Raw genomic sequence first — 25,795 nt, forward strand, 5'->3', positions numbered from 1 at the left:
TATGGTCCCATATTACCGTGCAAAGTTAGGATGATCTGTATTTTTAAGTATTTCATTTTACTTCTTTTTTGGCATTGTAGCTGGTATCTGTGTATGTGTCTGTGTATGTGTGCATGTACCTGTATGTGTTAATGGATACCCTAAAGCAGAAGTCAGCAAACTACAGCATGTGGGCCAAATCCAAATGGCCTGTTTTTATAAATAACACTTCATTAGAATCCAACCCTAATTCATTTATGTATTGTCTATGTCTGTTTTTGTGCTACAAAGGCAGAGTTAGTTGCTACAAAGACCATTTTGCCCACAAAGCCTAAAATATTTATTATTTGGTCCTTTACCAAAAAAAATTATCCAAACATTGGTCTAAAGCATTGGTTCTTAAATTCTAGTGTATATCAGAATCACAGAGAGATTATTGTGCCACATCCCCAGCGTTTTTAATTCAGTTAGGTCTATGGTGGAACCAAGAGAATCTGATTTCTAACAAGATCCCAGGTGATCCTGATGCTGTTGGTCTGCCAACCACACTTTGGGAACCACTATTTGAGAGATTACCTTATATAATTTTAATGTATTACAGTCTACCTCCTGTTATACTACCTCATTTCCACCCTTTGTACTCTTGTTGTCACATATTTTGTTTCTTTATATGCTCTTAACTCTACTGTCCATTATTATTTTTGCTTTGAACAGGCCATAACTTTTTTTTGTAAATTAATGCACAGTAAAATGGACTTTTATGGTGTACAGTTCCTACAGCTTTTAACTTATGTACGGACTCTTGTCACTGCTACCACAATAACTTCCTCTGTTAAAGGACCTAGTAGAAAAGAAGAGCATCAAAGTATAAAAAAAAAAAGAATCAAAAAGAAATGCTAGAAATAAAAAATACCAAAATGGAAAAACTCATTTGATAGATTAGATGTAAGGGTCATGCTATTGAGTGAAGGTAACTTCTGTACCAGGTTGTAAAATTGTCACGTTTTCTATCTTTTTCTTGATTCAGTGAACCAGCACTATTAACATCTACCTACATGTAGTGATTTCCAATTTGTTATTTATTGCTGCTAATGTGTATCTTGAATGATTTCTTAAGTGTATTGTCTGAACACTTTATTTAAACTTTCCAGTTGGAAAAAATTTCAACTTTCACTCTTTTTTTTTTTTTTTTTTTTTTTTGAGAGAGAGCACAAGTGGGAGAGGGGCAGAGAGAGAGGGAAACACAGAACCCAAAGCAGGCTCCAGGCTCTGAGCTGTCAGCACAGAGCCCAATGTGGGGCTCGAACCCATGAACCATGAGATCATGACCTAAGCCAGAATTGGACACATAACCAATTGAGCCACCCCTTTCTTTTTTTTTTTTTTTTTACTCTCACATTTTCTCAGAGCAGCCATATAAGCCATCTTATTTTTCATGTCTGTTTCTATGGACCCCATTATCTAATCATTTTCTAGATAATAGATTATACAAGCATCCTTTTTCAATTTTTTATTAAGATTTTATTTTTAAGTAATGTCTACACCCAACATGGGGGCTCGAACTCACAGCCCCAAGATCAAGAGTTAAATGCTCCACAGACTGAGCCAGCCAGGTGCCCTTCAATTTTTAAATTAGTAACTTTTTATAGTCTTCTTTTGATAAATTTGTTTACTAGTATATGACCCCCTGGTTCTTTTAGGGAACTTCAGTGAGAAAAGCTTATAGTTTCTTAGATACTTGGTAGCCATTGTGCCTCTACCCCCACCATCTTATTAAATTCTGAAAGCTATAAGGACAATGGAAAGACAGCCTACAGGTGGGTTCAGTAGCTCTGAAATCTTCCATTCTGATTATAATAAAGGATCAGGCTGATAGAAAAGAGATCAAGTTTCTTTCAGCTCCCAGGTCCAGGTTAATAAGCAGTAGAGTTCAATAAGCATCCATCCATTTGACCCCACAGCCCCAGATGTCTTCTGTAGTACTTCTTATCTTTCTGTTTATCCTACCTTAATATAGGCTAAAAATTGGTTTTCAATTTTTAATGTAAAATTCTTTTTATTGTCATTTACACTGTTATCTTGCCTCTACCTATTTGCCTAACTATCTCTCTTTCCTGTTTTTCTTTGATGAGTTGTGTCATAAAATACTGTGAGGGCTGTGTTTACTTGGTGTTGCATTTATCGAGAAGTACAAAAAAAGGTTGTTCCTTACTTTCCAGGTGTTCCATAATTGTCTTTGATGTGTATAAAACATCCTGTGACAATCATTCCTGCTAAGTTTGTATTGCAAATACATTTTAAATGAATTTTACCAGCATCCAGCACACCATTTTGCTGGTATACATCTCACAATATAACATTTAAGATTTATTCCTTAAATTCCAGAATAATGCTCAAAGGAATCTATTATCTGGTGATCATTCCACTTGTTGTCCTGGGAAGAAGGCAGAGTGAGATATTATTATCTCATTTTCCAGATGAGGAAGTGGAGGCATAGAGATGATTAAATAGAACAGCACATGTAAAAGTATCTGAGACAGAGCCTGGTATATATGTAGTTGTGTGTGTGTGTGTATACATATACATACAGACACACACATACATCTTTTGCAATGAGGTGAAGGGCATATTTTTCCCTCTTTACAATAATGTATTTACTTACCATCAAAAAGCAAATTGGTGGCAGGTCTGAAATTAAAGCTACTTAACTTCTAGTCTAGTCTTTCTAGTAAGCTCTATTCAGATGACACAGATGATATTTCCATATCTGGCTAATAGTTTTCCATAATCAGGACAAACTAACATCTATTACTGTAGTTCATTTTTAGAAATATAATCCAGAAAAAGAAGATGTGGTATATATACACAATGGAATATTACTTAGCAATCAAAAAGAATGAAATCTTACCATTTGCAACAATGTGGATGAACTAGAGTGTATTATGCTAAGTGAAATAAGACAAATTTGTCAGAGAAAGACATATCATATGGTTTTACTCATATGTGGAATTTAAGAAAAACAGATGAACACAGGGGAAGGGAAGCAAAACTAAGATGAAAACAGAGAGGCAGACAAACCATAGAGACTCTTATATACAGAGAACTGAAGGCTGCTGGTGGGGTGTTGGGTGGGGGATGGGCTAAATGAGTGATGGGCATTAAGGAGGGCACTTGGGATGAGCAGTGGGCGTTACATGTAAGTGATGAATCACTAAATTCTACACCTGAAGTCATTATTACACTATATGTTAACTAACTTGGATTTAAGTTTTAAAAATCTTTTTTTTTTTTAATGTTTATTTATTTTTGAGAGAGACAGATAGAATGTGAGTGCGTTGGGGGCAGAGAGAGAGGGAGACACAGAATCTGAAGCAGGCTCCAGGCTCTAAGCTGTCAGCACAGAGCCCAAAGTGGGGCTCGAACTCACAAGCTGTGAGATCATGACCTGAGCTGAAGTCAGACGCTCAGCCGACTGAACCACCCAGGCGCCCCTATATTTTAAAAATCTTTAAAAATGTAACTATACGAATCTATCTAGAGATATAATCCATAGATATCATAGGCACACTTCCTTAAACTTTGTTCTTTATACATTTCTTTTTTAATTTTTTTTTTAACATTTATTGCTGAGAGACAGAGATAGAGCATGAGCAGGGGAGGGGCAGAGAGGGAGACAGAATCTGAAGCAGGCTCCAGGCTCTGAGCTGTCAGCACAAAACCCCATGCGGGGGTCGAGCCCACGAACTGCGAGATCATGACCTGAGCCAAAGTTGGACGCTTAACCAACTGAGCCACCCAGGTGCCCTGTTCTTTATACATTTCTACTGGCATTACATACCATTTCGACTTCTTGAGATCTCTTTCCTTGAACAGAGAGAGCCTTGGGCCAAATTTTGGTTTAGGTGAAGTTTGGCTTTGTTTTCCTTCTACCTTCTTTTCTGGTTCTTCTATTTCTTATGTGACAACTCATATTCCATGAAAATCAGTTCATGGGCAGCAACAGCAGGCAGAGGAATATAATTAGGACAGGGAACCATGAGTCAGAAACTAGAAATGCCACAGAAAAGCATCTCCAGCAATTAGGAACTGGGAGGAGTGAGGGCAATCTGGGTGAAGTAAAGGGTTAACAATTTGGAGTTTGACAGGCAGTGAGGAAGCAGGGCAGAGCAGACCAGCAGAGTACAATGCTTTGCACCTTCAATCACCCATTATTTCTTTTACTATGGTGAATTCCAATCTAATATGACATTGACTTAGAATCCTACTAGTAGTAATAATTCCAACAGTTGGCTGGCTGACCAGTCATTTGGAGTGAAGTGTGATCACAGTTCTTTGGCAGAGGGTTTTCTTTATTCTGGTTGTTGAAATAGACGCAATTATATTAACTCACACTAAAGAGGGAGGAACTGATCGTTAATTTATTGCACCTCTCAAAAATAGTATGTTTTGAGGAAAGAACCAAAGCAACAACTTCTCCAAGTATATTCTATGGCATACTGACTCCTGCGGTTTAGCTGAATGCTCCAGAGGGAAACAAGGATTCTGTGGTCAAAAACTTAGGGAAATGTTACATGACCTTCTTACTAGAAACATCAACATATTAAAGATCCTGAGAAGCCTTGTAGTAAATATATAAATTCATTCAATTTTATTTACTTTTGTGGTTAGTGCTTTTAGTGTCCTGTTCAAGAAATCTTTGCATACCCCAAGACTGCAAAGATATTTTCCATTGTTTTTTTCTATCTTTCTGGTTCTGGGTTTTATGTTTATATCTATAATCAATGTCTATTTAATTTTTGTGTATGGAAAGATAAAGACATGACAGTTCTTTTCTTTCTATCCCATAGGAAAATCCATTTGGTCCAGCAACATGTTTAAAAAAGACTCCCTTTGTCACTGAACTGATGTGCCACCTTGATCAAATATCAATTGACCTTATATGTGTAGGTCTATTTCTGGACATTCTATTCTGCTCCCTTGATATATTCATCTATTCTTAGAGCAATAATTGTTGATAACAGTATAACAATATATAGCAATAATAACAGTTGATAGCTTTTTTAATTTTTTAAATGTTTATTTTAGAGAGACAGAGCACAAACAGGGGAGGGCCAGGGAGAGAGGGAGACACAGAATGGAAGCAAGCTCCACGCTCTGAGCTGTCAGTACAGAACCCGAAGTGGGACTCGAACCCACGAACTGTGAGATCATGCATGACCTAAGCCAAAGTCAGCTGCTCAACCGACTGAGCCACCCAGGAGTCCCAATAGTTGATAGCTTTATAGTTAAGTCTTAAAAGCACATATTATAAATCATCCAACTTGTTCTTTTTCAAGATTTTAGTTATTCAATATCCATTACATTACCAGATAAATTTTAGAATCAGCTTGACAATTTCTTCAAAAACACCTGCTGGAATTTTGATAGGAATTGTACTGGCTCTATAAATTTATTTAAGGAGAACTGGCATCTTAACAATTTTGAGTTTTATAATCCATGATCTTGTTTTTTTGTTTGTTTTTGTTTTTTTGTTTTTTAAGATTGTTGATTGGTTGATTTTATAGTAGGCTCCATGCCCAATGTGGGGCTTGAACTCAGGACCCTGAGAGTAAGAGTTGCATGTTCTACCAACTAAGCCAGCCCGGTGCCCCAGTGGTATTTTTATTGAGCTTTTTAATTGTCATCTTTCATTTTTCTCAGTAATGTTTTGTATTTTTCAGTATAAAGGTCCTTGTGCTCTTTTTAAAGATTCATTGCTATGTATTTGATATTTTTAATGGTGATATTTTCATCTATTTTCTAATTGTTTTATCTGTCCTAATTATTTCCAATATAAGTTTTTATATTGACTAACTGGTGACCTTGCAAAATTCATTAATTAGTTCAAATAGCTTTTTATAGATTCTACAGGGGTTTCTGTATACACAATCATACGATATGTAAATAATGACACTTTTGCTTCCTTTCTGGACTTTGGCCTTTTATTTCTTTTTCTTGCCTTATCATACTGGCTCTATATTAAGCACCTAATATACATCATCTCATTTAATCTTTACAACAATTCATTGTTATTACTATTGACATAAGGCAAGAAAACTGAGACTCAGAAATGTTCAGTAACTTGCCCACTCAAGATTGCACAACTATTAACAGATCTAGAATTCAACCCCAGGCACTTTTACTCCAAACATGTACCAGTGACCCCTAGCTTATGAGTTTGAAAAACTGAGAGGCACAAAAGCCAAAAAAAATGTTATCAAATTAATAATGGGAAAAAAATCCCATCAAAGTCAAAGGATATGAACAATTCACAGAAAAAAGAGCAGGTTTCTTTTAAATATGAAAAGATGCTCAACCCCGCTCACAAGGAGAGATACACACATTAAAACAATGCTAAAATGATGCAGCCTCTATGGACAGAAGTATGTAATTACTGAAAAATTGAAAAATATAACTACCATGTGATTCAACAATCTCACTTCTGGGTATATATCCAAAAAAACTGAAAGCAGGATGACCTCAAAATGTTATCTGCACACCCATATTCATAGCATCATTATTCACAACAGCCAAGAAGCAGAAACAATCCAAGTGTCCATCAATGGACAAATGGATAAACAAACTGTGGTATACAATGGAATGTTATTCAACCTTAAAAGGGAAGGAAATCCTGTGATTTGCTATAACACAGGTGAAATTTGAGGACTTTACACAAAGTGAAATAAGCCAATCACAAAAAGACAAAAACGGTGTGATTCCACTCATATGAGGTATGTAAAGTAATCAAACTCATAGAGATAGAAAGTAGAATGGTGGTTGCTAGGGGCTGGAGGGAGGGGGAAACGGGGAGTTGTTATTTAGTGGGTATAGAGTTTCAGTTTGGCAAGGTGAAAAAGTTCTGGAGATCTGTTTCACAACAATGTTAATATACTTATTACTGTGGAACTGAACACTTAAAAATGGTTAAGATGGTAAATTTTATATTCTGTGTTTCTCATCACAATTTAAATCTAAAAATTATTTTTAAAAACTTTAACAAATTTTATTATGAATTCTAAAAAAAAGCTATGCTGAAACCATTTTTTAACCTACCAGATGGGCAAAAGTCCAAAAGTCTGATAACACTCTCTTAGTTGGCAAGGATATGAGAAACAGTATTTTTTATTCACTGCTGGTAGAGTACAAATTGGTACAAACCCTGGGAAAGGCGACTAAGCAATATTTATGGCACCTTTTGTTACAGCTATTATACTGTGATAAATTTAATCTTGGAGATATATTGTATGCATGTATGAAATGATATATGCATGGGTTATGAACTTCAGCATTATTTACAATGGGAAGATACTGGAAACAACCAAAATGCCCATCACTAAGTGACTAGTTGGATAAATTACAATACATCCATACAATGGAATACTATACAGCTATTTAAAAGTGAAGACATTAGGGGTGACTGGGTGGCACAGTTGGTTAAGCGTCCGACTTCAGCCAGGTCACAATCTCGCGGTCCGTGAGTTCGAGCCCCGCGTCAGGCTCTGGGCTGATGGCTCAGAGCCTGGAGCCTGTTTCCGATTCTGTGTCTCCCTCTCTCTCTGCCCCTCCCCCGTTCATGCTCTGTCTCTCTCTGTCCCAAAAATAAAATAAAACGTTAAAAAAAAAAATTAAAAAAAAAAAGTGAAGACATTAAAAAAAATAAAAATAAATAAAAGTGAAGACATTCAACATATATTACAAATTAAAAAATTAATAACAGTATGTGTAACAGTATTTGTAAAAAGGAGAAAGGAATCTGTGTATAGTTTTATATTTCCTGGCATGTACATCAAGAAACTCTGGAAGGATGCATGGAATAGTAATAATAATAGCAGTTTGGGGCCCTGAATGGAAACCGAATGGATAGAGCACTGGTAAGGAAGGAAGACTTTTCAATGCACAGTTTTCTGTAAATTTTGGTTTGGGAGTCATGGGAATATATCACCTATTCAAAAAATTAACTAAAAAATTCCTATGCTTAAAAATAAATTTTAATGGCACTGACATTAATATATTCATAAAACGAGTATTTACGAAGTGTCTACTATATGTCAAGTAGGTACTATCTTGGACACTGGCGATATAGCACTGAACAAGACAAGCTTCTTATATTCTAGTGGGAAAGAATGTATATGTTGATTTTATTAAAAAAATATATACACACATATAATTCTGAATATTATATATATTCATGTATATATTCATTCATATATAGCATGTACATTTGACTATATGTCGTATGTGTGTATACATATATATTTTTTTGATAAAATAAATTAAATAGTGCTAGGTAGCTATTTTTTTTTAACTTTTTAAAATTTATTTTTGAGACAGGGAGAGACAGAGCATGAACAGGGGAGGGTCAGAGAGAGGGAGACACAGAATCTGAAACAGACTCCAGGCTCCGAGCTGTCAGCACAGAGCCCGACGCGGAGCTCGAACTCACGGACTGCGAGATCATGACCTGAGCCGAAGTCGGAGGCTTAACCGACTGAGCCACTCAGGCGCCCCGGCTATTGTTAAAAGTCAATTAAGGTAAAGGAAAAAAGGGCAATGTGGCAGAAGTTGGGCGGTAGTGCCTCGGAAGAGGAGGTATTTGAGTAGAGCTCTGAATGAAAAGAAGGAAGAAACAATACAGGGAAGAGCTTTCCAGGCAGCAAAGACCCTGAGGCATGAACAAGTTTGCTGTGTTCCAGAAGCAGTAAAAACACTTGCTTAGCTCGAGCAAACCGAGTGAGGGGAACAATGGTAGATAATGATGTTAAACAGATGGTCAGAAGGTAGATCATGTGGGCTTTGTAGGGCAGGAGCAAGGGTTTCGATGTTAGAGGCTCTTACAAAAGGTTTTTAAAAATATCTGAAAGGAGCCCAGAAGGCTAGGAAGAAGGTCGAGTAGGAGGACCCTGAGCTCACCTTGTCCCATGGATGCAACCAGATAACACTCACATCAGTGTAAGTAACCCAGAAAATGACCCGAAGACTGGCAGAGCAAACTCTACAACTAAATGTAAAGAAGAGGCCACATCAAAGAGGATAGGAAGGTCAGAGATGCAGTGGGAAAGCTAAATGGACCCACAGGACTGTCTGCCGGAGGGAGGGACGAGCGAACTCAGAGAAGGGAAGAAATAGATGTCATAGTGTCCCGGTGTCATAACCTGGAAGCCCACAAGGGGAAGATGAATCCCCATAACATTTGGCTTTGAAAACTAGAGGGGCTGGATTTTGCGAGTACTTACAACCAATGGGACTTAAAGCCTGGAATTTTAAAAATCAGTGAGCTCAGTTCTGGGGGAGCTTTGGAGAGTGATAGGAAACTGCGCTCTTACCCTTAGAGAGACAGCACAATAAACAGCTCAGGAAGATACAACACGGAAGCAGTAGTTTGAAAATGCCTGGGGCATATGGGAAGGAGAGGTATTTACTCATCTTAGAGCCTGTCCTGGAGAGTTAGGGATTATAGGGAGACTCCTGCAGGAACAAAGGAGCTGGCAGGTGCTATTTCCCTCACCTGCCCCCCGGCATAAATACACAGTCACCTGCACAGCACCAACATTGCCTACCTAGCTTGCTTATACCAAGTCTGGCCCCCTTTAGCCAAGCTTGCCTCAGTCCAGGTGCTCCAGGTCCCCTCCCCAAGACACCTGAGCAAACCTTGCAAACACCATGTCTTCTGACCCATGTACTTTATGGAGCCTCAATCCTGACAGCAGGAGCAATGGATCCCCTTTCATAGAGGCCCTGCACACACCTTGTTAAAACTGCATGCACCACGTCCATGTATTTTATGGATTAGCCCAGCCAGTCCTGTTCCCAGCAGCAGAGGCACGTCCCTTCTTCCCATGTCCAAATCTTGCAGGCACTACAGCCTTGCCCCGAAGCATGTTGCAGATCTACCCCCTCCAATAGACTTTCTTTTTTTTAATGTTTTATTTATTCTTGAGAGAGAGAGAGAGACAGAGAGAGACAGAGAGAGACAGAGCAGAGCATGAGTGAGGGAGGGCCAGAGAGAGAGGGGGACACAGAATCCGACGCAGACTTCAGGCTCTGAGCTGTCAGCACAGAGCTCGACGCGGGGCTCGAACTCACGGACCATGAGATCATGACTTGAGCCGAAGTCGGATGCTCAACCGACTGAGCCACCCAGGCGCCCCTAGCCCCTCCAAAAGACTATCAGTTAGAGTCCATTCAAACCAGGGCCACAAGCCTGGCAGTGTGCAAGCAGCCCCGACAGGGGCCAGCACCAATCCAAAGAGATTCCTGCCCTGGGGACAGGGAAAGATCCACACACAAATCAGACTATGGCCCCACAAATGTGCTGGGGCAGACAGCTGGTCTGATTGCAGGGCTCCTCCAACAACAAAAACTTCTTAGGGGACAAACAGGGAAAGCGCCCTGCAGTTTGGTGCTACTACATCTCTGGCAAATGCCTGGTCTGACTAAACTCAAGCCAAAGGCAGCCCCAGATCGGCCCACTAACAACATAGGTACCAAACCCTGCCCACAACAGGCAAAGAGAGCCATTGGAGATGACTGGACTGAGGGAAAAAGCAGCTCAGTCACAACAGCCAAAAAGTAGCATGCAACACACATACGAGACACCCCAGCAGTGCCAGGTTCTAGAGAGGACACTGCATTGTAGAGCACTACAGGATCTCTTCCTCATAAGGCCAATGCTTTCAAGGTCAGGAGACATAGCTGACTTTTCTAACACACAGAAACAGACATAGAGAGTTAGATCAAATGAGAAAAGAGAGGAATATGTCCCAAATGAAAGAACAGGATAAAATCACAGCATGAGAACGAAATGAAATGGAGATAGGTAATATGCCGGTAAAAAATTTCAAGTAACAGTCACAAAGATACTCACTGGACTTGAGAAAAAAGTGGAGGACATCAATGAGACTGTTAACAAACAGATAAAAAAGAACCAATCAGAGATGAAGAAAATAATAAATGAAAATAAAAATCCAGTAGATGGAATAAATAGCAGACTAGAGGAAGCAGAAGAATGAATCATCAATCTGGAGGAAAGAGTAATGAAAAAGCTGATCAGGTGACAGAACAAAATTATGCAAAATGAGAATAGACTTAGGGAACTCAGTGACTCCATCAAGCATAATAACATTCATATTATAGGGATCCTAGAAGAAGAAAGAGAAAAGGGGGCAGAAAATTTATCTGAAGAAAAAATAGCTGAAAACATCCCAAATCAAGGGAAGGAAACAGAAATTCAGATCCAAAAGGCACAGAGATCCCCCAACAAAATCAACCCAAACAGGTCCAAACCAAGACATATAGTAATTAAAATGGCAAAAAAGTAGTGATAAAGAGAGAATTGTAAAAGAAGCAAGAGAAAAAGAAGACCCTTGCATACAAGGGAAACCTTGTAAGGCTGTTAGCAGAAATTCTGCAGGCCAGAAAGGAGTGGCATGATATATTTAATGTGCTGAAAGGAAAAAAATCTGTAGCCAAGAACACTCTATCCAGCAAGACTATCATTCAGAATAGAAGGAGAAATAGAGTTTCCCAGACAGACAAAAATTAAAGAAATTCATGACCATTTAACCAGCCCTACAAGAAATGTATGCTTTGAGTGGAAAGGAAAGACCATAAGTATGAGTAAGAAAAGTAGGAAGCACAAAAGCAGTAAAGTATATCTGTATTAATCAGTCACAGGACTCACACACACACAAAAGGATGTAATGTATGACACTATATACCTAAAACGTTGAGAGGAGGAGGAATAAAGAATGGGTTCAGACTGAAGCAACCATCAACTTAATATTGACTTCTATACACAAAAGATGTTTTATATACAGACCTAATGGTAACCACCAATCAAAAACTCGTAATAGATATGCAAAGAATAAAGAGCAATGAATCCAAGTATATCACTAAAGAAAGCCAACTTATCATGACAGAAGAGAGCAAGAGAAGGTACAGAAAAGAATATGCTGCCTACAAGAGACTCATTTCAGACCTATAGACACATGCAGATTGAAAGTGAGGTCATGGAGAAACAGTTATGCAAACTTACGTGAAAAGAAAGCCAGGGTAGCAATGCTTAAAGCAAACAAAATAGACTAAATAAAGACTGTAACAAGAGACAGAGAAGAACACTATATAATCATAAAAGGGGACGATCCAACAAGAAGACATAACAATTGTAAATATTTATGCACCCAACATGGAAGATCCTATATACATAAAACAGTAACAAATATAAAGAAACTTATCAATAGTAATACAATAATAGTAGGGGATTCTAACACTCCACTTACAACATCAGACAGATCATCCAAACAGAAATCAATAAGGAAACAGTGGCTTTGAATAATACATTGAATCAGATGGCTCTAACAGATATATTCAGAACATTCCATCCTAAAAAAGCAGAATACACATTCTTTTCAAGTGCACACAGAACATTCTCCAGAATAGATCATATATTGGGCCACAAAACAAGACTCAACAAATGCACAAAGATTCAAGTCATAACACTCATTTTTCAGACCACAACACTATTAAACTAGAAATCAACCACAAGAAAAAAATCTCAAAGACCACAAATACATACAGATTAAATTACAGGGAGACAAATGAAAATGAAAATGAAAATACAATGGTCTAAAACAAAAGTGGTTTTGTTTTTATTTTAATTAACAAAAGTGGTTCTAAGAGGGTAGTTTATAACAATACAGGCCTACCTCAAGAAGCAAGAAAACAACTCAACCTAACCTTACACCTAAAGGACCTAGAAAAGAACAACAAACAAAACTCAAAACCAGCACCAGCTGAAAGAAGGAAACAATAAAAATTAGACCAGAAATAAATGATACAGAAATGAAAAAACAGAAACAATAGAACAGATCAATGAAACCAGGAACTGGTTCTTTGAAAAAAATCAACAAAATTGATAAACCTCTAGCCAGATTCATAAAAAGAGAGAGGGAGGACTCAAGTAAACAAAATCAGAAAGAGGGGAAATAACAACCAATACCACAAAAACACAAACAATTGTAGGAGAATATTATGAAAAATTATATGACAACAAATTGGACAATCTAGAAAAACTGGATGAATTCCTAGAAACACATAAACTACCAAAAATGAAGCAGAAGAAATAGAAAACTTTAACAAGCCAATTACCAGTAATGAAATTGAATCAATAATCAAAAAACTCACAACAAACAAAAGTCCAGGACCAGATGGCTACACAGCTGAATTCTACGAAACACTTAAAGAAGAGCTAATACCTATTCTTCCCAAACTTTTCCAAAAAATAGAAGAGGAAGGAAAGCTTCCAAATTCATTCTATGAAGCCAACATTACCCTGACACGGGAACCAGATTAAGACATCACCAAAAAAGAGAACTACAGGCCAATATCTCTGTAGATCAAAAACCTTCAACAAAATATTAGCAACCTGAACCCAACAATACACTAAAAAAAAATCATTCACCATGATCAAGGGGGATTTATTCCTGGGATGCAAGACTGGTTCAATATTCACAAATCAATTAACATGATACATCACATCAACAAGAGAAAGGATAAGAACCATATGATAATTTCAATAGATTCAGAAGAAGCTTTTGACAAACTACAACACCCATTCATGATAAAAACCTTCAATGAAGATTAGAGGGAACATACCTCAACATATTAACGGCCTCATATGAAAAACCCACAGCTAACATCATACTTGATGGGGAAAAACGGAGAGCTTTTCCCCTAAGTTCAATAACAAGACAAGGATGTCCACTCTCATCACTTTTATTCAACACAGTACTGGAAATCCTAGCCATAGCAATCAGATAAGAAAAAGCTGGTAAGGAAAAAGTAAAACTTTTGCTATTTGCAGATGATATGATACTTTATGTAGAAAATCTGAGATACTCCACCAAACATCTACTAGAATTGATAAATGAATTCAGTAAGGTCTCAGGATATAAAAATCAATGTACAGAAATCCATTGCATTTTTAAAGTTTATTTATTTTAAGAGAGCAAGAGAGCAAGCATGGGTGTCAGAGATACAGAGAGGGAGAGAGTACCCTAAGTTCATACTCACGAACCACGAGATCATCACCTGCACTGAAATCAAGAGTCTGATGCTGAACTTACTGAGCCACCCAGGTGCCCCTAATCCACTGCATTTCTATATAATAATGAAGCAGCAGAAAGAGAAATTTAAAAAACTACCCCATTTCAACTGCACCAAAAATAATACCTAGGAATAAACTTAACCAACGAGGTGAAAGACCTGTACTCTGAAAAGTATAAAACATGGATGAAAGAAATTGAAGATGACACAAAGAAATATAAAGGCATTTCATGCTTATTAATTGGAAGATCAAATATTGTTAAAATGTCCATACTACCCCAAGTAATCTACACACTTAATGCAATCCCTATCAAAATACCACCAGCATTTTTCACAGAACTAGAACAAACAATCCTAAAATTTGTATAGAACCACAAAGACTCTGAGTAGCCAAAGCAATCTTGAAAAACAAAACAAAACTGGAGATATTACAATTTCAGACTTTAAGTTATATTACAAAGCTGTAGTAATCAAAATGGTATGGTACTGGCACAAAAACAGACACATAGATCAATAGAACAGAATAAAAGGCCTAGAAATAAACCTATATTATATGGTCAATTAGTCTTCAACAAAGCAGGAAAGAATATCCAATGGGAAAAAGTCGCTTCAACAAATGGTGTTGGAAAAACTGGACAGGTACATACAAAAGAATGAAACTGGACCACTTTTTTACACCATACACAAAAATAAACTCAAAGTGGATCAAAGACCTAAATGTGAGGCCTGAAACCATAAAAATCCTAAAGAGAGCCAAGGCAGTAATTTTTCTGACACTGGCCAGAACAACAAAGCAGAATACACATTCTTTTCAAGTGTACACAGAACATTCTCCAGAACAGATCACATATTAGGCCACAAAACAAGTCTCAAAAAATGCAAAAAGATTGAAGTCATAACATGCATTTTTCAGACCACAGATATGTCTCCTGAAGAAAGATAAACAAAAGCAAAAATAAACTATTGGGACATCAAAATAAAAAGCTTCTCTGTACAGCAAAGGAAATAATCAACAAAACTAAAAGACAACTTACTGAATGGGAGAAGATACTTGCAAATGACATATCCAATTAAAGGTCAGTATCCAAAATATATGAAGGACTTATACAAGTCAACACCAAAAAAAAAAATTCAATTAAAATATGGGCAGAAGACACGAACAGGTATTTCTCCAAAGAAGACATACAGATGGCCAACAGACATAAAAAGATGCTCAATATCACTCATCATCAGGGAAATGCAAATCAAAAGCTTAATGAGATATCACCTCGCACCTGTCAGAATGGCTAAAATAAAAAACTCAAGAAACAACAAGTACTGGTGAGGATGTAGAGAAAAAGGAACCCTCGTGCATTGTGGGTGGCAATACAAACTGGTGTAGCTACAGTGTAAGACAGTATGGAGGTTCCTCATTAAAAATAGAGCTACCTTGGGGCGCCTGGGTGGCTCAGTCAGTTAAGTGTCTGACTCTTGATCTCAGCTCAGGTCATGATCTCAAGGTTTGTGAGTTCAAGCCCCGAATGAGGCTCTGTGCTTACATCGTAGAGCCTGCTTGGGATTCTGTCTCTCCTTCTCTCTGCCCCTCCCTTGCTGTGCTCTCTGTCTCTCTCAAAATAAATTAACTAAAAAGTTTTTAATTAAAAAAAAAATAGAGCTACCACATGCTCCAGCAATTGCACTACTGGGTATTTACACAAAGAATACAAAAACACTAATTCAAAGGGTTACATGCACCCCTATGTTTATTGCAGCATAATTTACAACAGTCAAATTATAGAAGCAGCCCAAGTGTCCATTAATAGATGAATAAAGAAGATGTGGTGTGTGTGTGTGTATGGATGGATCTAGAAAGTATAATGCTAAGTGAAATAAGCCAGTCAGAAAGAGAAATACCATATGATTTCACACGTATATGGAATGTAAGAAACAAAACAGGACCTCCTGGTTGGCTCATTTGGTTGAGCGTCTGACTCTTGATTTCAGCTCAGGTTCATGATCCCAGGGTCCAGCATGGATCAACCCCCACATTGGGGCTCCAACATCAGGACTCCAACAGAGCCTGCTTGGGATTCTTTCTTTCTCTCTCTCTCTCTCTCTCTCTCTCTCTCTCTCTCTCTCTCTCTCCGCCCCCCCTTCTGCCCCTCTCTCCCCTGCTTATGAGCTCTCTCTAAAAAAAAAAAAAAAAAGAAACAAATATACAAAGAAAAGGTAGACAAACCAAAAACCAGTCTCTTAACTATGGAGATCAAACAGAGCGGTATGGGGGGGGGGGGCGGGGGGATGGGTGAAATAGGTGAAGGAAATTAAGAGTACACTTAGCACGATGAGAACGGAGTAATGTATAGAATTGTTGAATCACTATATTGTACAAGTGAAACTAATATAACAGTATACATTAACTACATTGGAATTAAAAAAAAAAAAAGAAAAAGGGCACCCTTTCTACTCAGCTCCCATGAAGGGAGGGGGGCATGACTTAGCAGACACCTGGGGATGAAGAGAACATCACCATCCTGTGGTTCAGGGTTTGTGTGAGGTCCCAAATCCTTTCCATCCAGGAGCAGTGAACCAAAGTTTCATCTGTGGCCTTGTGTCCTTTCCTAGCACCAAAGAGCCTTCCAACCAGACCTCAGGCTTAGACAGAACCCTAACTATAAAAATGTCAATTAAAAATAGAAAAACAAATGAAAAAATATCCAAAATGGTCTTATGATTCAGCTGGTACACCCTTGTATGGCCTTCCAGGTTGTTAAAAGATTGAAAGAGCTTCTTCCCTGGCAATAGAGCCACCTGCCATGCTGGCTCCCTTCCTAGGACCTTTCCACCACTGCCCACCAACAACCAACAACTATAAGTAACCTGGCCCAGGAGAGGCTATTGAGTGGGAGGAATGAATCAGCTCAGGAACCAAGAATCATGGAGATTCAGCAAGCTAAAGGGTGAGTAAAGGTTTCACTTTATTACAGTCCTAGAACCTGCTTAGGACAGTGTGTCTTGGGCTTCTATTCCACCCATGGTCAGTTGGGGCCAATTACCATCATCTGGGCTTCTGTTCAGTCCTGCAGAAATATGAGGCAGTCTAGAGAAACAGACTGGATGTCCCTGAGATCTGAGATAAAGACAGAGGAAAGGGGAAACCATGTGTACTTACTTCTACATAAACAATGTGTATCCTCAGCACTCCTTGATTGATTTGAAAGGCTACTGGCTAACAGGTGGCATTTATAATTTTTATATATTAACGACATCAAACTTTGTTTCTATATTAAAAGTCATAAAATTGTCCTGTACCAGGAGTGTTTTTTTTAAATACATGTGGCAAAACAGAAAAAGAAAATATCAATTTCTCCAACACCAAATGCAAACTTAACATTCTTAGAGCCGCACTCAATAAAGTCAATGTTTGTGTAACGATGTGTGTAGTTCCTGGAATCTTTATCAACGTTGAACTGCAACAGCTGAAATACAACAATTCCAATTTAATATATGAAATTTTATTGTACTGGGAATTTAGACTGGGAAATTAGTATGCATGTCAAAATCTTAAAACAGATTTCTACAAAGTTGCGTGAAATTCCTAAAGCTGCTTGCCATTTCCCTCTAGTTCACCAAGTCCCTCCCCTTTGAAAACACTTCATGCTGTTCTTAAATCTAGGCTCTCAACAGCTTATTACATTGTATTAAGTTCTACTTTATTTTCATTCATTTCATCTCTTTGGATCACAAAACCCCCAGTTTGTCTGAAAGACTATTAAATATTTGCTAACATAAACTTGTAACATGAACCTGAACTAAAGGAAAAGCCGCTGGGAAGAGCACAGGGGAGAAATCTAAGCACTACCTAAGATTATTTCTAGGTATTATTTTCTGGCCGCAAACATCTTCACTCAGCCAAAGACAAGACATTAAAAGCCATCTTATGCAAGCAGGACCCGTTTTAGCAGAACACCTGCTGAAAGATTTCATGGTGTTCCTCTTCATTTTTTAAAATGCTGAAGCTTTCTTTTAACTAAGTGCAGTTACACAAGATTTACACCAGGCAAGACCTTATTTTAATCTAAGATGGAAATTATTCCCACAATCTTTCTACATTGGAATGTATTTAAAAAAAAAAATTACTTACACCACACAGCAAAGTGAAATCTGGACAGACAGCACGAAACTACCGGCAGCCACCTATTTCCTCACAGACTAAACTTTGTTCCCTTCCTGGCTGTTTCTGGATCAGGTTCACACTGATACACGTTTACTGTGGCCTTGGAAGCTACCACCCAGTGGAGCGAGGTGGGAGGGTTTGTTAATTTAACTACTGCTTGACCACTATTTAGCAGCAGCTTCTTTAAGGTCGAGTTCAACGTGTTTAAAGAGACAAACGCAAGGAAGATCATAAGGTGAGCCTGAAAAATCTCATAATCTCTGATAGTTGGGCTTTGGTTTCTGAGGACGTTTCTTTCCCATATGTTCCTGGGGAAAAACTAATATAGTCATTCCTCTGAGCTTCAAAAATCGTGTTTTCTTTTAATAAAAGTTTTCTCTTGTCCTTAGAATCTATACATTGTGCAATCATGGCAAAAAAGAGACCAGAAAGTTGCTTCTCCCCCACCTTCATTCCCTCTCTTTCACTAGTTAGGGGAATAATGCAGAGTTCTTGTTAAACTTAGTTCTTTCTGACATTGAAACCACCTGCTTACCTAAGAGTAAAAGTGGATCCCGAATTCTGTTCTTGGCAAGATAAAATGTTATGCTGCTTCATCTTCTTCCACATCCCCAAGCTTCTTTCTCTTCTGAGCTACTGTATTTCTGTAATTTGTAGCATTAGCTGTTGAAGCAGAAACCATTTATTATGTACTTACTGCACTAATCACTTTATAAACATTATCTCATTCTCTCCTAGGCAACATATTTGGGGATCATCTTCAATTCTTCTTAGTCTGCTTCTCTATCCAATTAGCCCCTTCTCTATCCTGGTGATCTTCTGCAGTTAGAACTGTGGTAGGCAGAATAATGGTCCCCCACAAAGATGTCCATTCTCTTATCACCAGAAACTGTGAATATGTTACTTTACATGGCGCAAGGGACTTTGGCAATGTGGTTAAGGTTAAGGACTTTTAGATGGGGAGATCATCCAGATGGGGCCAACCTGACCACACGAATCCTTTAAAAGCAGTGAGCCTTTCTCAGCTGTGGTCAGTGAGGACTGGACTTGCTTCTGCTGGCTTTGAAGGGGAAGGAAGGGAACCACTAGAAGCTAGAAAAGGCAGGAAAACAGATTCTCTTCTAGATCCTCCAGAAAGGGATGCAGCCCTGATGATACCACAGTTTTAGCCTACTGAGATCCGTGTTGGATTTTTTTTTCCTAATGTTTATTTATTTTGAGAGAGAGAACACGTGTGCAAGTGGGGGAGGGGCAGAGAGAGAGAGAGAGAGAGAGAGAGAGAGAGAGAGAATCCCAAGCAGACTCCACCTTTCCAGTGCAGAGCCCACCTCGGGGCTAGATCCCATGAACGGTGGTGAGATCATGACCTGAGCCAAAATCAAGAGTCAGGGGGCTAACGAAGCCACCCAGGCACCCCTTTGTGTTGGATTTCTCACCTACAGAACTGTAAGATAATAAATATGCATTACTTTAGTCCGCTAAGTTTGTGATAATTCATCACGACGGCAATAGAAACATAATACAGGTACTTTAATTTCAAAATTAATTTCCTTTGAAAATATAATACCAAAACTGAATAGTATACTCCAAATGAAGTCTGATAAAGAAAAAGCTAATTGTAGAACTATTAAGTTCCTTATTCTGATGCTATACTTGGTGGACTCCTAACTTTTTGTCATACAAACTATATCACACCAGATGCCTGACTCTACCCTCATTCTTTCTTTCAACTAATTTTGGAGATGAAATGCAGAGCTTTATGTTCAATTCAATTGAAATTTCACCTTATTTGTTCTAGCCCATCCTTCCCAACGATTGTTTTTTTTTTAATTTTTTTTTTAATGTTTATTTATTTTTGAGAGAGAGAGACAGAGCATGAACGGGGGAGGGGCAGAGAGAGAGGGAGACACAGAATCGGAAGCAGGCTCCAGGCTCTGAGCCATCAGCCCAGAGCCCGACACGGGGCTCGAACTCACGAACCGTGAGATCATGACCTGAGCTGAAGTCAGACGCTCAACCGACTGAGCCACCCAAGCGTCCCCCCAACGATTATGTTTAATCATGCCTCTGTACTGTCATAGGAAGTACCTTTTTAAGCCTAACTGCATTTACTTAATTCTCATGTATCCATCAAGTTATTAGTAAATAAACATTGACCAATCAAGATCAAAAACAGAGTTCTGAAATGGAGGACAGATATTTGTTATTAGAGATCTTCAGTTTGACACTGATCATGAAACAAAACTCTTTGAGAGGCGCCTGGATGCTCAGTTGGTTAAGCATCCTACCCTTGACTTTAGCTCAGGTTATGATCTCATGGTTGGTGAGATCAAGCCCCACATCAGGCTCTGAGCTAACAGCATGGAGCCTGCTTGGGATTCTCTCTCTCCCTCTCTGTCTTTCCCCAATGCACGCTCACTCTCACACAATATATACATAAACATAAAAAAGGAAACTTCTTTGGGTACACAAGTTTGATCAGCTACAAACCACCTACTCTCATACAGCTTACTTTTTTTTTTTAATTTCTCACACATATCAAGAGAATAAAATGCCTTAATAAATAAAGATGTGTCCACAGCATGCTGGAAATGGAGATGTGGTTAGGTTGATATGAGCAGTTTTTGTTTTTTAATAGTTTGGTGCTGTCTCAATGATTACCATTTTCTTTGTTAAGAGTTTACAAACTATCAGGGTGCCTGGATGGTTCAGTCAGTTAAGTGTCTGACTCTTGATCTTGGTTCAGATCATGATCTCATGGTTTGAGAGATTGAGCCCTGCCTTGGACTCTATGCTGACAAAGCAGTGCCTGCTTGGGTTTCTCTCTCTCCCTCCCTCTCTGCCCCTCCCCACTGGCACTGTCTTTCTCTTTCTTTCTCAATAATTAAATAAATAAATAAATAAGCAAACAAACTTAAAAAAAAAAGTTTACAAACTATCAGTTAATTATTCTTTCTAGAAGTCTACTTGAAATTAAAAGAAAGGTTATCCAATTGAAGGAAGTGACAACTAATTCTGTCTCAAAAGAGGATATGTGAATGGAGAGGGGGATAGGGGAAACACTATGAAAGAAGGCATGGTGGAAGGAATGAGCACAGGGCACCCTTGGGAGAGTATAAAAACCCAACTGGTCAGAGCGATAGTGGTTATTGGAAAGTAGTGTGAACTGGGGTTGAAACATATGATGTAGTCTTAAAAGGGGGACTAGGACTTCAACTTAACACAGGAGAAAATAGAAAGAAGTAAAAGATTATTTTTTAAAGTTTATTTTTGAGAGAGAGAGAGAGAGCATGAGCATGTGTGCCCAAGTAGGAGAGGGGCAGAGAGAGGGAAAGAGAGAATCCTAAGCGGGCTGCATGCTGACAGCATCAGTGGGGAGGGGGTACTCAATTCCACGGACCTCAAGATCATGACCTGAGCTGAAATCAAAAGCCAGGTGCTCAACCGACTGAGCCACCCAGATGCCCCAAGAATTAAAGGATTTTAAAGCAAGAAAATGAAATAATAACACTAGTGCTTTAATAGCCTAATTGAAAAATGGAAAAATATATGAAGAGTTCACAGAAGAAAATGTAAATGGCTCTTAAATATATGTAAAGACACTCCACCTCATTTTTAATAAGAGAAATATAAACTGAAGGTACAATGACAAAATTTTAAGCTATATTTTAACCTATCAAATTGGCAAAATTCAAAGTCTCATAAGACACAATTTTGGTGAGGCTATAGGGAAATAATAGAGGATAAAATGGTGGAAACTCTAAAATGCAAATTGGCAATCAAATTATGAATGCGCATTCCCTTTTACCTAGTAGTAACTAAAAACATACACATGTAGGGGTGCCTGGGTGGCTTGGTCGGTTAAGCGTCGGACTTCAGCTCAGGTCATGATCTCGCAGTTCGTGAGTTCAAGCCCCGCGTCGGGCTCTGTGCTGACAGCTCAGAGCCTGGAGTCTGTTTCAGATTCTGTGTCTCCCTCTCTCTCTGCCCCTCCCCTGTTAATGCTCTGTCTCTCTCTGTCTCAAAAATAAATGTTAAAAAAAAATTAAAAAAAAATACACATGTAAAATGATGTATGTTCGTGGATATTCACTACAGAGAGAATTGTTTGCGAAGGTAAAAGGGGTCAATCAGTAGGGAACTGGCAAATCAAATTACAGTACAGATATCCAATAAGACACTAGAATTTAAAAAAAAAAGCAACTTTGTGTTATTGATTAAAATAATGAAACTATAACAAATTTTAAAAAAGATATAGACCAGCATATTTAGAATGCAACTATTTGTGTATGTATGAAAGAGTATGTGTGTATATGTATATGAGTTATGTACTCAGAGAATCTCTTAGGAAGAATATCCAAGAAACCAGAAACAATGGGTCGTCTTTAAGGAAGAGACAGGATAGTTATAGTTCAGAGGTATGAAGGAAACTTCTATATCCTTTTGTCTGTTTTGAATTCTCACCAAAGTTGATATTACCTATTTAAAAATTGATAGGTGTGCTAAATAGCAATGTTGTATTCAGGAATAGAAAAAAGTATAGTAGTGGGGTGCCTGGGTGGCTCAGTCAGTTGAGCAGTCCAACTCTTGATTTTGGCTCAGATCAAGATCCCAGGGTCGTGGGATCGAGCCCTGCATCGGGCTCTGTGCTGAGCATGGAGCCTGCTTAAGATTCTCTCTCTCTCTCTCTCTCTCTCTCTTTCCCTCTCCCTTTGCCCTCTCCCTTACTGTCTCCCTCTTTCTCTAAAATAAGAAAAGAAAAAGTACAGTAGGAAAAAGTCTGGTGAAAACTTATAGTCTGGATTTTAGTTGTCATGCACCAATGTTAATTTCTTAATTTTGAAATTAAGCCAAAGCCAAACAAGCCAAAGTTATGAGAGGTGTTAACATCAGGAGAAACTGAGTGAAGGTACCATTTTTGCAACTTTTTATAAACCTATAATTATCTCAAAAATAAAAAATTTCATAAACCAATAAATAAATATTAAACAGCTATTAGGGCAGTTGCAGGGGCAATGGCTTGGAGAGAAGAGGGATTGGAATCAAAGAGGCCAGATGGGAAACTGGGAGTAATCTTGGCATAAGGTGCATTAGGGTAAAAGTTATGAAAATACAATGAAACGAGCTAATGTGGAGATGAGAATCATTTCAAAAGAAAAAAAAATCAACAAAACACTTGCAATAGCAGAAAGCAGAGATAAGATCAGTGATGCCAGTGACAAAAGATGGAACTGAGAGGAGAAAGCTTATTTAAAAGGGAATGAAGTTCATTCATTCATTCATTCATTCATTCATCCATTCATCCATTCATAAGTATTTGCTGGTACCCTCATGCCAGGCTCTATGCAAGGCACTGGGGATATGAATAAGTTTATAAATGCCAAGTAAGCAGTGACCCTAAAATGTCCAAGCTCAATTGTCCAAAAGGCATTTGGACATTACAGGGTGACAGTCCTGGTGAGGGCACAGAACTGGGGTAGCTGAGAAAGATGACAGAGACTGAGGAAGAAGAAGTGAAAACTGAGCCATGGGACAGAAACACAATTAGGGGGAGAGAGGAGTAGTAAAGGAGACAGGGAAGGAATGGTCAAAGGGGATAGAAAATAAGTAGGACATGGCAATTTCCTGGAAACCAAGAAAAAAGAAAGATCAAAGAAGAAGGGTTCCATCAAATGCACTGTTCAAAAAATGAGGGTAGACAAAAGTCCATAAGACAGTTAACAAGAGAAATCGCTGATTGCAAAGGAGGTCACTCAAGAGAACTTTTTCACCTTCAGTAAAGCCTAAATGGAACTCAAATTACCCAAATTACAGAAGTCAAAATTTTCTTACAAGAAAGCACTTCTAATTTAAAGGCCTTTGGGAAATGAGATTCCATCTATTATCATGCTTCTCAAACTGAGATACTTGAAACCACAAAATAGATCTGTATGCAACATCAATTTTGTTTGGAGGAAAATATATTGAAACAGAGGAATGCAAACTATGCATGAGCTCTGAAGACAAATCCTGAAATTTCAAGCATAGAATGTCTTATAGGAGGTCCCCTTCCAAATTCTAGGGCTACAAATTCATTCTCTCCTTCTTTAAAAGGGTTCTTGGGCAGAGATCTGAGAAGCACTGATGTAATGGCCAGCTATACTGAAATGTATCCTTTCTACTGAAATTCAGGATACCTAGAACTTAAAAAATAACTTTATGGGTGGCTCAGTCAGTTAAACATTTAACTCGATTTGGGTTCAGGTCATGATCTCATGGTTCGTGAGTTCAAGCCCTATGTCAAGCTCTGTGCTGACAGCTCAGAGCCTGGAGCCTACTTCAGATTCTGTGTCTCCCTCTCTCTCTGCCTTTCTCTCTCTCTCTCTCTCTCTCTCTCTCTCTCTCTCTCTCAAAAATGAACATTAAAAAAAAGAAAATGTCATGGAAAAACTATCTAGGGTTAGTGATTTTTGTAAAATCAATGGTCTACTCTGATGTCATGTGAATGGAGAAATTATCATCATTTCTTATCCTAGTACAATTCTGATACTTAAGAGATTTTTACTGTTTAAAAGAAAATCAACTTTAAGAATGGTTAAAATGAACCAGCTTCTTTTCTAAGTGTTTGGGTTTTTAAACTAAAAGTTATATAGCAAACACCTCTCATATTCCATCTTATATACACTCCCTTACATTTTATATAGCAAACACCTCTCATATTCCATCTTATATACACTCCCTTACATTTCAAGGCTAAGAAAAAAAAAAAAAAGCTAATGCAACGCTAAACCTAGAATATAGAATGACAGCTCTCACAAGTATTTCATTCAGCCCAGGCTGTTGGCTCTCATGATTAAAAACAACTAACAACTATGGGGGCGCATTATCACTTCTTAACACCACCCATGGCCTATAACTCTCTGCGGTCTCATTTTAAAGGAATTTTGACATTATCATATTTCGAGAAAGCAAATCTGAATTGATACTCTAGGGAATAAACAATACATTATTTTCTTTTCCCACCTGACCTTCATAATCATGAGATTGGTAGAATTCTCAATGATTCCCTTTTCGTCTTAAATATATATTCATGAATGTGAATTGAATACATGCACTTTGAATGTCAGGTAAGTGGAATTATTAATACCACCATGCAATTTGGTATTTCCTGAAAGAATTGAAGCATGTTTCTACAACCAGCAATTCAACTCTCAGGCACACCCCTTAGCAGAGCTTCTCAACTGCTGTGCCATGGTGCCCAGGTAGGCAACAAATAGGTTACAGGTGTGCCCAGATATGGCTCTCCTCAGCTCTCCAGCCAAGCAGAAGCTCCCAGGCCAGAGACACGGCTTTGTTCTTTTAAGGCAGCATGTGAAACAAACACTACCTATCATTTCCTATGTGTGCCATGACATGGAAAAGGTTGAGAAACATTGACAGAGAAGTTCTTGCACGTGTATAGCAGATACGTATACAGGAATATATGTATATATAGGAACAATGTTTGTAGTATCTAAAAACTGGTGCATCTCAAATGTC

The 25,795-nt window shown here is 38.2% G+C and overlaps 1 protein-coding gene across 11 annotated transcripts in view; it reads right to left on the reverse strand.

Annotated features, from left to right (window-relative positions):
• The window catches only part of MAP3K13 (mitogen-activated protein kinase kinase kinase 13), a 175,824-nt gene that overhangs the window by 129,092 nt on the left and 20,937 nt on the right, over positions 1-25,795 (reverse strand). For 8 of the 11 annotated variants that reach the window (XM_045037164.1, XM_019840026.2, XM_019840025.3 and 5 more), the window contains one exon: positions 18,813-18,940. The exons of 1 other annotated variant lie outside the window; for it this stretch is intronic. The gene's annotated coding sequence lies outside the window, so the exon portion shown is untranslated. 2 more of the 11 variants (XM_045037169.1, XM_019840030.3) reach the window with 2 other exon arrangements.

The sequence above is a fragment of the Felis catus genome, chromosome C2 (genome assembly GCF_018350175.1).
Source record: "Felis catus isolate Fca126 chromosome C2, F.catus_Fca126_mat1.0, whole genome shotgun sequence".
Lineage (NCBI taxonomy): Eukaryota > Metazoa > Chordata > Mammalia > Carnivora > Felidae > Felis > Felis catus.